The sequence below is a fragment of the Saccopteryx leptura genome, chromosome 6, assembly GCF_036850995.1.
Source record: "Saccopteryx leptura isolate mSacLep1 chromosome 6, mSacLep1_pri_phased_curated, whole genome shotgun sequence".
Taxonomy (NCBI): Eukaryota; Metazoa; Chordata; class Mammalia; order Chiroptera; family Emballonuridae; genus Saccopteryx; species Saccopteryx leptura.
Genome location: NC_089508.1, coordinates 131,869,240 through 131,881,272, shown reverse-complemented (window position 1 = coordinate 131,881,272; position 12,033 = coordinate 131,869,240). Strand labels below are relative to the sequence as shown.

The window sequence follows — 12,033 nt, the reverse complement described above, 5'->3', positions numbered from 1 at the left end:
CTTAATGAGATACCATGTCCCTTCTGTTCTCTGTAACAGAGACCTTGAGAGTTCTTACTAGAGAGCGAAACAAAACTTCTCCCTATTTTCATGTTTCCTAATAACAGATTGAGTGGTAACCTGAATTTTTATACAACTAATTATGAGTGAGTCTTGGGTATGAAAGATTTATATGATCAGAAAAGAAATTACCTGTGTTATCTCTGGGCAGGTGGGGGATGAGCTGAGGAAGGAAGTTAATCAGTTTTCTAGGTCATATAAAAGGCACCTGCTCGGTGCTGGCTGGCAGGTCAGTTGCAGAGGGATGAAGGAATGCAGGAACCACTTTCCAGGACATTCCCCAGAGCTGCTGGTTTGTCCCCCACCTGGGAGCAGCCAACTTTTAACAAAGGGCCTTTGGAATCAGGATTTTCCTCCAACATGACATCTCCACCCTCTGCTTCTTAAAACCAACGTACTGAACTATCAATCCTGAGACACCTAAACACACAGAGGTAACTGGGTTCACAGGAAATAAGTGAGATCTCAAACAGGGCAGAGGGCCAGGGAGGTCAATTCCCAGGATCAGAATGGAAGCCAGAGTTCTATTAATTTGTGCCTGTGCAGGCATTTCAGTTAGAAACAGAGACTGAAAAGAAACTTTATAGCCATTCCTTGAAGCCCACAACCAAAGGAGTGAGTGTTTGCAGCAGTAGCCCCCGCACCTGTCACACACTCACTAAATAACTAGCACATTGTTTATCTGCGGAAAAAGCAGCTTGCCCAGCATGGCAGTAAGGAGCACATGATGAAAAGGCAGCGTGGAGGGAGGGGGACATGTGTGTGGAGGGCCGTAATGTGCATTTAGTTTACACGGCCATTTGCTGAGGCCCACAACTGATTAATATATGCAAGCTTGTTCATTTACTCAGCATTATGTTTAATCATTTAATTTCGCAAGAGTTTTCAGATCTTTTAATCATCCTAATATTCTTCTTATTGCAAAACATTACTAAGCTGTTAGTTCAATTCAATTAAAAAGTGTCATCCCAAAGTAATTTATTCATGTGTGTCGTTAAGTGGGTACCCCAGATATGTCTGCATTTTAAAGGAATAATAACTCTTCCAATTTATTAGTCTGCAAACGACTGCATTGCATTAGCCCTGAAGGAAACAGCACCAGCGGCGAGCGTCTGCGAGCGCTGATGTGGCAGCAGAGCTGAGACTGCTCCTCCAGGCTCCGTACTAAGACTCAGAAGAGAATGTGACACCTCGGACAATCTGTTAGCACACAGGTGGACTCTGAAAGCCCGCTTGACTTTCTCCCCCTGATAGTATTTGTAACAGCACAACCTCTGAGTTCCTCGCTTTAGCAGCAGGTGAGGGAGGCCTTGGAGGGCCAGTGCTCGGGGACGGGAACGTGCCTGCTGGGGGTCTGCGAGGGGACAGTTCGGTCCCCTCCACTCTTGTCAGAATCCTGACCATCCTTTGTTGACTTTTGAGATACTTCCTCTGCTCTCTCTGCAGCACTGCTGTCCATTTGAAATGCAATGCAAGCCACATGTCTGCCTTACATTTTCTAACAGCCACATAAAAAAGTAAAAAAGAAACAGGTGACACTAATTCTAATAATACACCTTAACACACCAAAAACAGCATTTCAACATGGAATCAATATAAAAGCTAGCTAATGTGATATTTTGCCTTCTTTTTCCATACGAGTTCAAAATCTAATACGCACATCTCACTTCAGGCGGCCTCTTTTGTGGAGTGGCTGCTGTATTGGGAGCACAGCACGAGCCTGGTGCACAGGGGGTTCCTTCCGCCTCTCCACCAGGAGACCAGTCCTAAGGGAGCTCAGGGCTGTGAAAGCTTTGTCCTTACCTTGCTGTGTCCCCTAAGGAAACATTTACTTTTCTTGGGGAACAAAGTCTCCCATGATGAGGACACTTAGGATATTGATGTCTGTGCTTTCAGGTATAAGAATTTCTTTTTCTTTGGCAAACCCCACAACATGGCCAGGGCAGTGGCCAGAACTGATGGACTGTTGTTTACACAGATGTGCTCTGGAGAGATAGGGATGTTACTTGAACCTTGTGACAGTGGCTAAGTGCCATTTCCACATCCTAGAACTTTGAGCAGTTTAATCACCTGGGTCTGTCCCTTGCTTGGGCCAGCCAAAGAACCTTGAGAAGTCAGGGACAAATAGAGAGACCTTGCCAAGTCTTCATGCCCTTTCCTGCTTTTGCAGAATGCCATGATTATTAATATCTCACTCCTGGAAAAGGGCTATTTTGGCTGTTCTGCAGGAGAACAGCAATAATAGGGGAAATTAAATGAGCAACTCTGTCTGTGCTTTTCATTCATTCAAGTATTTTTACCACCACAATCTGTTAACTTAAACTCTGGTCACCTACATAAGTGGTTTCCAGAAAATAGCAGTATTCTGCCTGGCCTCATTTTGCATGTTATAATAAAAGTAATTGAATGTAAGTAAAGCCTGGATGTCTGGTTCTGAGCAACAGGGCTTTGGACAGGTGGGTGGTCTTAGCCCTCCCACGTGACCAAAGATGCTCATCCCTCTGACAACACAGCGTGTCCTCGCCCCAGAGCTCACCCTTGCCTCCAAAAATTAGTCAAATGTAACCACACACACGCACGAGGTAGCCTCTTCAACCTCTATTAAATAATGGGAAGATAACACTGTCTTCAGGGGCAAATCTCAGAAAGAAGCTGCATTTAGAAATGAGGACATGGCCCCAGGAACACAGCTGACTATTGTGGAGTGCCACGTGTCTGCCTGGCTCTGTGCCTTGCAGGGGACCTGCCACATGATTTGCGGGGCACACTGCAAAATGAAACTGCAGAGGCCTGTGTGGCTCCACAGGTCACCTGCCCATGAGACCAGCCCTGGCTGTGTACTATGTATGTGGACCCACCAGCTTCGTTCTCACAACAAACACACTCTCCACTTTACAGATGAGCAAGCAGAGGCTCAGGAAGGGTCTGAGACTGCAGGCACGATGGTTCGAAGTGGTCAGAATGGAGAAAAAGCAGCGGGAGGGCTGAGCCATCACCCAGCACATGGTAAAGTTGCAGAAAGCCTGGAGATGGCAGCAGGCCACCTGGAATCATGCTGCGAGCACTGATTTAGTTTCAGGAAGACACTATCATTTGTCCCATTAAATTAATGTTGTTAATTTGAAGTTTATTGGTTTTGGAGTTTGTTTCTATTTTATGTATAAATTTGTTTTCGTTTCATGGTAGTAAAAGAACTTTATGCATAAGGAAAGGTACCTAGTTTCATGTTTGTACATACTTAACTAACACTCTACTAAACGTAAATTAAGGCAACAGAGAAACCACAACATTTCCCCTATAAGTTGGGCCTGCATATTACTCAAAGAGGGAAATTCCCCTTTTGTCCCCCAAGGTGCTAGCCACAGGGGCTGCTTGGGGCCCTTCCCCAGTGGACAGGGAGGGAGGAAGTATAGGGGAAAGAAGGGAGTGAGAGGGAGGGGAAGACTCGTGGCTTCTCTGTCTCCCTGGCTATCTGAAGGTTGGCAATTGAAGGGCCCGGGAAAGTCTGCCCGGCCCTGGCTCCCCGCCGGCTGCTGCTCCACACTCCTTTGCCTTGGCCTAGGGACCCTCAGCCTTGTGATATAGATCCTCAGAGCATAGCTCTGGCCCCCAAACAAGGAAGGGGTCCTTAACCCAGGGCTTAAGGCCATTGTGGGGGTAGTTGTTATAACCCCTCAACAGTTATGGGATTCAGCCAGTTCACACCGGTTTGGCAGAATCAATACCTAATTTTTTGTTGAGTTTGGCAATCTGGTTGTTAAAATGGCACTTGTAATCAAGGTTCTCTCTAAAGTGGGTGCCTGGGCAGCCGCCCAGTGTGGAAATCACAAATTTACATTCCTTACTCTTTTCTAATGTTCATCTGCGCAACAGTTTATTCTAAGTGCCTGTAGTAATGTTCATTCTGTCCATAGGTGAAAAAATTTGATGGAACTATGCCTGTAATATTCATTTATTCATTTCATAAAACTCATTATACCTTTCATGAATTACTACATTTTAATTCCCTCGTGTTTATTACTTCAGTAAACAAACATATAATGTAAAGAGAAAAAGTGCCAAACAGCCAAGCGGTGACAAACTGTCATTGGAAATATCTTAAATAACAGTTTTATTGTTTTTTGTCAGGCAGTATTTAATATTTTTTCATTAATATTTTAAAACTCTTTCTTATAACATAATATAGTTTTGTATACCTCTTTTATTGTTCTTATTGAATTATTAAATGCATGAAATACTAAATTACCTTTCGGTATATCGTTTTTTTATACTTAAAACAGTCATTAGGCAGAGAACTGGTTGTTAAATTATTTGAATCCCACCACTGCCCCTCAAGGCTGTGTTGCTAGAAGACTTTGACAGGTGTCTTGAGGCTACAAGCCATCACCCCCTGCCTCATCAACATCTCAGTCTCAGTTCTCATTCTCACAACTCAAGTACGTTTAATATCTTGATACTTTATGCAGACTCTCGACTGGCAATTTCACACCGAGATACATTCCCAACAGAATTGCACATCAAAAACTTGCATAAGACTGCTGTAGGAGCATTACTTATAACTGCCCTAAACTGGAAATAATCCAGGTGCTTCAACAGTGGCATATTCTTACAATGGAATATTATATACCCCTGAGAGAAACAAATTTCTGCTGTAGATGAAGTTGCAATAGATAAATCTCACAAACATAGTTCTGAGCAAGCAGCCAGACACAATAAAGTCACACTCTAAGATTCCATTGATACAAAGTTCAAAAACATGCAAAATGATGCTATAGTACTAGAGAGGCAGGATAATAGTTACACTTGGGAGGAGGGTGGGGGTCTGGGTGCTTGTATGTCCTATTTGTTCATCAGGATAGTGGTTACATAGAGGTACCCATGCCTACTTCACTGAATTGTGTACTTAACAATTTGTGCAATTTCTGTATTTAGTATGTGTCAGTCACATAAAAAATGACAGATATATTATTATTTGAAACATATAGGAATCTACAGGAAATAAAATCTATAAAGAGAGAAAACATGGTGTGACCCCCCATCAGCTCCCACCTACCTTCCCATGGGAAGGATCTGGGGGGAGCCTGTGCGGAGGCCAGGCTCTCCTCTAGCCCTGACTTGCCCCTTGCAGTGAACCCCGATGTTCAGAGTGAAGCAGCCCATGAATGTAGTCATGGCACTGGGGAATTTTGGGAGCCCTGGCTTCTCTCTCCCACACCAGGATTTGAGTGCAGCCCTGTCCTGAACTGTTCCTGGGGGTTTGTGCCAAGGACACTCAGTGCTGTTCTGAAGAAAAAGATGAAGGGCACAGGCTGTCTGGGTTAGGTAGGGACCCCTTTGTGGAGGTGCCCATGTGACAAGGGACTTCATTATCATCTACCCTTCCCTGTGACCAGAGCTGTGTGCCCCTTGAACTCAGCCGCATGGCCTGGACTGCGTGGCCCTCCACAGTGGTGGGAAGGCACGCCTACCTCACAGATGGAAAGGCTACTCCAAGGAACTTAAGAGATGTGCAGGGGTACCTCCAGGGGCACCCCTTGCTGATCAGAGGTGACCTGGTCACACAGCCTCTCCAAAGTGCCACTGGACTGGTACAGTCAGTGCAGGGATGTTCAGGAGCACTGAGAGGCCCCACACCACCAGCTAGAAAGTGCTAGTGTGCAGGAGGCCAGGTGCCCTGTCCCGAGGCCTGTCTCCCCTGGAGCTCGTGGGCCCGATGTGGCATGGATGATCAGAGCTAAAGGGATCTTGTAAGACCCTGTGTGACTCTTGCAGTGGCCCCCACCCTCCTCTGCTCTTCTGGACTTTGCTGCACCTCAGCTGCAGTCTTGGCTCTTATTCCCGCACCTCACCTGCCTGCCAGCCACATGGACAGACTTTCCATGCACAGGTGTTCCAGGAGGGCTCCACCTCTGCGGGACCTTTCTTTCTCATGTTCCATCAAGAATAACACCAGCTTATGTTTCCTGCTCTGTCATGACTCAGACACATTTTTAATGACAATTTTCCCCCAACACATTCTAAGGGAATCAGGACCTGTTCCCCTGCCTGCTCTAGAAAGTCATCTCAGCAGAGGTGGCATTAGAAGCCCTTTGGGAAAGATTGGAGGTGTGAGGAAGTTCTCAGCAGGAGACTGTACACCAGGGGCTGGGCTCAGGGGGACATGATGGAGGGCAGCAGCCCTCCCTGTAGGTCTGCGAGTCACGCTCACCCGGAAACCTGCAGCCACTCCCTGACAGCTGGGCTGGGGGCATTTCTGTACTTCAGACCCAGGACGTCAGGGAGGGAAGGGGCTTTGAAGACCATTTTGTCCCTGCTTCTCCTATGGATGATTGAACTGAGGGAGCCTTAGATATCTAGTGCACTAACAGGCCCCAGGCTCCCAGACCAGGGCAGGTGTGCTGGACACCATTTCCTAAAGATGCAGCCGTCTGCCTGGCTCACTACCATGCACCAGGAGGCCCCGGGCCCTCATCAGCTCTGGTCAACCTGCTCATTCTGTGCTGTTGTAATTCAAGCACTGCCATGGTGCTAAGCATCTATGCAGAGGGCCAGTTTCTGTAAAGAAGTCCTTTAGAGCTGACTGTGTTCTCTGGGCTTCTTTTACCCTAGACTGTAGCCAACACTAGGGTTCCAGAAGCCTGGTGAGGAGGTGCACGCTGAGCCAGGCTGGCCATTGCACACACCTCCTAGGAAGTTCAGGGGTCCCTCAAAGAGATCCAAGGGAATGTGAGAAGGTGGTGACCACAGCATTGGAGTGGTCAGGGGTGAAGGTGGCACAGAGGTAGCCTGGACGACACACGGCAGGCATCCCATCCACATCACTCCCTGCCAGGGCCATCCTCCTTGGAGGCTATAGTAACTAGAGTCCCCCACCCCATCATGTCAACCAGAACCTCAGATATGATCTTACTTGAAAATAGGATCTTTGCTGGGCGATCCAAGATGGCGGTGGAGTAGGTGGTTGTTACACTCACTTCCTCGCAGGTACAAACTGGAGTTACTACTAACTTTAAGAACAATCATCATAAGAAACAAACTCAAGACTAAATGAAGAGGAATCTCATCACCAAGAATTCACAGGAGAAGCCACATTGAGACTGGTAGGAAGAGTGGAGATGTGAAAAGGGTTGGCCCTGCTTTAATGAGCCATGGCTGAATTTCAGGAGGGATATCTCAGCTGCAGAGGGAATTCCCCCTGAGAAGGGAGGGGGCTAAATCTCAAGCCAGGCTCCCCACCCCAGAGCACCAGAGCCAGGGAAAGGTGCCCACATGGCATCTGGCTGTAAAAAGCAGCGAAATCTCTGTCTGCCAGAAAGAGATGAAAGTCTCAGAGGTTTAGGCACCCTCTTAAAGGACCAGTGCAAAAATTTGTTTGCAGTCACCCTGGGCTCTGGTGGAGGGAGGGCTGAGCGGACTAGAGTGGCATGAGGAGAGTCTGCAGATTGTGACCCTGGGGAGAGACACGGGGGGCTCCACTAGAACCCTGTGCTGAGTCCCTCTCCCACACCACAGATTTCATCTTTCTTGGTGGAGCACTCCCCTCCATTGAGCAACAACCTGGGGGAAAGAAAATTACCCCACCCCGAGGGGGTTAGGTCCTGCTGAGGAGTCAGCTGCCCTTCAAGGGAGTAGAGGTCTGGATAGACTCAGGGAGTGACAGTGCCTCAGCTGTCCAGCTTTGAGGCCGGAGCCATTACCCCATTACCCCATTTTCCCATGAACCTGACAGGTGCTTCCTCTCATGGGAGATTCAACAGAACCACACTCCTGGCTGCCAGCAGATCCACAATCTGGGCTCCAAGCCTGACCTGCCTGACTCCTTCCTAGTGGCTCTGTCCTCCTGAGGTCAGGGCAAAATCCAGGACAGACTGAGACCTGTGACTCTACCACCTTCCCTGAAGCCTGACTGGCACCTCCCACTCAGGGGAGATCCACTAGCTCCATCCTCCCAACTCTACCAGAGGTTCTTTCAGTGACTGAGCCTAATAGGCAGCCAGCAGGCAGAGGCAGCCAGAGGCAGATCTTGGGGTTTCTTGAGACTTTTGCTGACTTGTTCCTGGGCCAGGTGCTGGTAAAGGCTGATATTGGTGTGTAGCTTGGTCCTTCTATGTGCACCTAACAGCGACAAACTTTGGGTCACTTGTAACTCTAAACAGCTTGCTGAGGGTCAGTCACAGGCAGTGTCTTACATTGGTTGGCACTAGATTCCCTCCCAAGAGGCCCAGAACCGACACACCCAGTGGTCAGCTTTACACAACATCACAGCAGGATCCAATGAGCTTCACAAGCAGCATATCCAAAGGGAGAGCTCATCAGGCACCAAGCCCAGATGAGGCAGATTTCCCTTCCTGTGGTCAGCACCAGCACAGCAGCTTGCAGGCATTGGCTGCAGTAGAGCCTCAAAGTCAGTTAGCCTGAGGGCCATTCCCATGCCCAACAGATCAAGATCAACAGCAATCAAGACTCAATTTCAACAGGAGGACCCACATAACCCACACAAGGGACATTCCTGGAGCACACAGCTCAGGTGATTAAGGAGTCTGCACCACTGGACCCAACAGAACACCTGCTACATAAGGCCACCCCATGAAGACTGGGGATCATAGCAGGTCTATCTAATATATAGAAACAAACACAAAGAGGCAGCCAAAATAAGGAGAAAAAGAAACAGGCCCCAAATGATATAACAGGATAAATATACAGAAAAAGAGCTAATTGAAGCAGAGACAAGCAATTTATCAGATATAGAGTTCAGAATAATGGTTATACAGATGCTCAAGGAACAAAGTGAGAACTTCAACAAAGAGATAGCAAGCATAAAAAAGGACATAGTAACCATAAAAAGGAACAGTCAGAAATAAAGAATAAAATATCTGACATCAAGATACACTGGGAGGAATAAACAGCAGAGGATTGAATCAGCTATTTGGAAAATAGGTAAAAGAAAAACACCAAATCAGAGCAACTGAAAGAAAAAAGCATGAAAAAGAATGAGGACATTTTAAGGGACCTTTGGGACAGTGTGAAGCACAACAACATCTGTATCATAGTAGCAGCAGAAGGAGAAGAGAGAGAGAGAGAAAGGGATGAAGAACCAATTTTAAGAAATAATGACCAGCCCTGGCTGATTGGCCCAATGTATGGAAGTCCTGGGTTCAATTCCCAGCCAGGGCACATAGGAGAAGCGCCCATCTGCTTCTCCACCCCTCTCCTTCTTCTCTATCTCTCTCTTCCCCTCCCACAGCCAAGGACCCACTGGAGCAAAGTCAGCCTGGGTGCTGAGGATGGCTCCATGGCCTCTGCCTCAGATGTTAGAATGGCTCCAGTTGAAATGGAGTGACGTCCAGATGGGCAGAGCATAGCCCCCTAGTGGGCATGCCGGGTGGATCCTGGTCAGGTGCATGTGGGAGTCTATTTCTCTGCTTCCCTGCTTCTCACTTCAGAAAAATAAAATTTAAAAAAAATAAAAGGAAAAGGAAAGAAATAATGACTGAAAATTTTCCTAACCTGGTGAAGGAAAATGACAGTCAAGTCCAGAAAGCACAGAGAGTTCCAAACAAGATGGACCCACAGAGGCCCACACCAAGACACATCATAATTAAAATGACAAAGTTTAAAGACAAAAAGAGAATCTTAAAAGCAGCAAGTGAAAAGCAGTTAGCTACTTACAAGGGAGCTCCCATAACCCTGTCAGCTGATTTCTCAACAGAAACCTTTCAGGCCAGAAGGGACTGGCATGAAAATTCAAAGTGATGAAAAGCAAGGACTTACAACCAAGATAAGTTTACCCAGCAAAGCTATCATTTAAAATTGAAGAAGAGATAAAGAACTTCCCAGACAAGAAAAAGCTAAAGGAGTTTATCACCACAAACCAATATTCAAGTAATGTTAAAGGGCCTGCTTTAAGAAAAAGAAGGGTAAAAAGAAAAACAAAAACAAAAAACAGAGGAACACAGTTAAAAGAAAAAAAAAAGGCAATAAATTTATATCTATCAATAATAACTTTAAATGTAAATGACTTAAATGCTCTAATCAAAAAACATAGGGTAGCTGAATATAGGATAAGAAAGTGGGACCCATATATATGCTGCCTACAAGATATCCACCTCAGAATGAAAAATATATGCAGACAGAGGCAGATTTAACAGCGGGCACACTGATTGCGCACCCTGGGCCCTGACTTCTGAAGGGCCCCGCCAAATCCCAACTTTACACATTTTTCTAATGACACCAAGTTTGGTTTCATATGTGCAATTTTAACATTAATAGTAAATGTTATTTTTTATTTATTTAAAAATATGGTTAACATGTATTTTTATTTTCCCTGTCTCTTTCTCTTTTTTTAAGGGGCCCAATATTTTCTTCCACGCCCAGGGCCTCAATGATCTTAGTCTGCCTCTGCATGCAGACTAAAAGTAAAGGAATAGAAAAGATATCTCATGCAAATGGAAATGGAAAAAGAAAAAGCTGGGGTTGCAATACTTATGTCTGACAAAATGCTATAATACTTATGTCTGTAAAACAAAGGCTATAGCAACAGACAAAGGACACTATGTAATTTTAAAGGGAGCAATCCAACAACAGGAGATAACCCTGATAAACATTAACACACCACACCCAATGTAGGAGCACCTAAATATGTAAAGCAACTCTTGATGAACATAAAGGGAGAGACCAAGAGAATATAGTCATAGTAGGAGATTTTAACACCTCATTGACATCAATGGATAGATTATCCAGAAGAAAATCAATAAGAAGAAAGTGGCCTTAAATGACACATTAAATCAGCTGGATTTGATTGATGTCCTCAGAACATTTCACACCAAAGCAGCAAAAGATATATTGACATGTACATGGAACATTTTCTGGGATAGATCACATATTATGACAAAAAACAAGTTTTGATAAATTTAAGAAGATTGAAATCATATTAAGCATCTTCTCTGACCATAATGGTATAAAACTAGAAATCAATAAAAAAAATACACAAAGACATGGAGGCTAAACAATATGTTACTAAACAATAAATGGATTAACAATGAAATCAAGGAATAAATCAAAAGATACCTTACAACAAGTGAAAATGAAAACAGAACAACCCAAAATCTATGGGACACAGTGAAAACAGTCCTAAGAGGCAAATTCATAGCAATACAGGCCTACCTCAAGAAACAAGAAAAATCTCAAATGAACAATCTAACCCTACACTTAAAGGAACTTGAAAAAAAAAAAACAAAGCTCAAAGTGAGTAGAAGAAAGAAATTAATAAAGATCAGAGAAGAAATAAACAAAATAGAGATTAAAGAACCAACACAAAGATCAATGGAACTGCAGCTGGTTCTTTGAAGAGATAAACAAAATTAACAAACCTTTAACTAGGCTCATCAAGAAAGAAAAAAAGAGAGAGGACCCAAATAAATAAAATCAGAGACAAAAGAGGAGCAGTAACAATACACAACAAAGAAATACAAAGCATTGTATGAAAATATTACAAACAATGATATGCCAACAAATTGGACAATCTGGAAGAAATGGATAAATTGCTAGAAACATATAACTTCCCAAAACTGAATCAGGAAGAATCAGAGAATCTGAAGAGACAGTTATAGCCAGTGAAAATGAAGCAGTAATAAAAAACTCCAAACAAACAAAAATCCTTGAACAGATGGCTTCACCAGTGAATTTTACCAAATATTCAAAGGGGAAATAAAACCTATCCTTCTCAAACTATTCCAAAAAATTCAAGAGGAGGAAAGACTCTCAAGCTTATTTTAAGAAGCCAGCATTATTCTAATTTCAAAACCAGATCAAGACACTACAAAGAAAGAAAATTATAGTCCTGATGAACATAGATCCTAAAATCCTCCATAAAATATTAGCAAACAGGATCCAGCAATACATTACAAAAGTCATACACCATGATCAAGTGGGATTTATTCCAGGGATGCAAAGCTGGTACAATATTTGCAAATC

General features: G+C 44.5%; 1 protein-coding gene across 2 annotated transcripts in view; it reads right to left on the bottom strand.

Moving 5' to 3' along the window:
* Positions 1–12,033, bottom strand: part of FSTL4 (follistatin like 4) — a 592,181-nt gene that overhangs the window by 125,823 nt on the left and 454,325 nt on the right. The window lies entirely within an intron of this gene.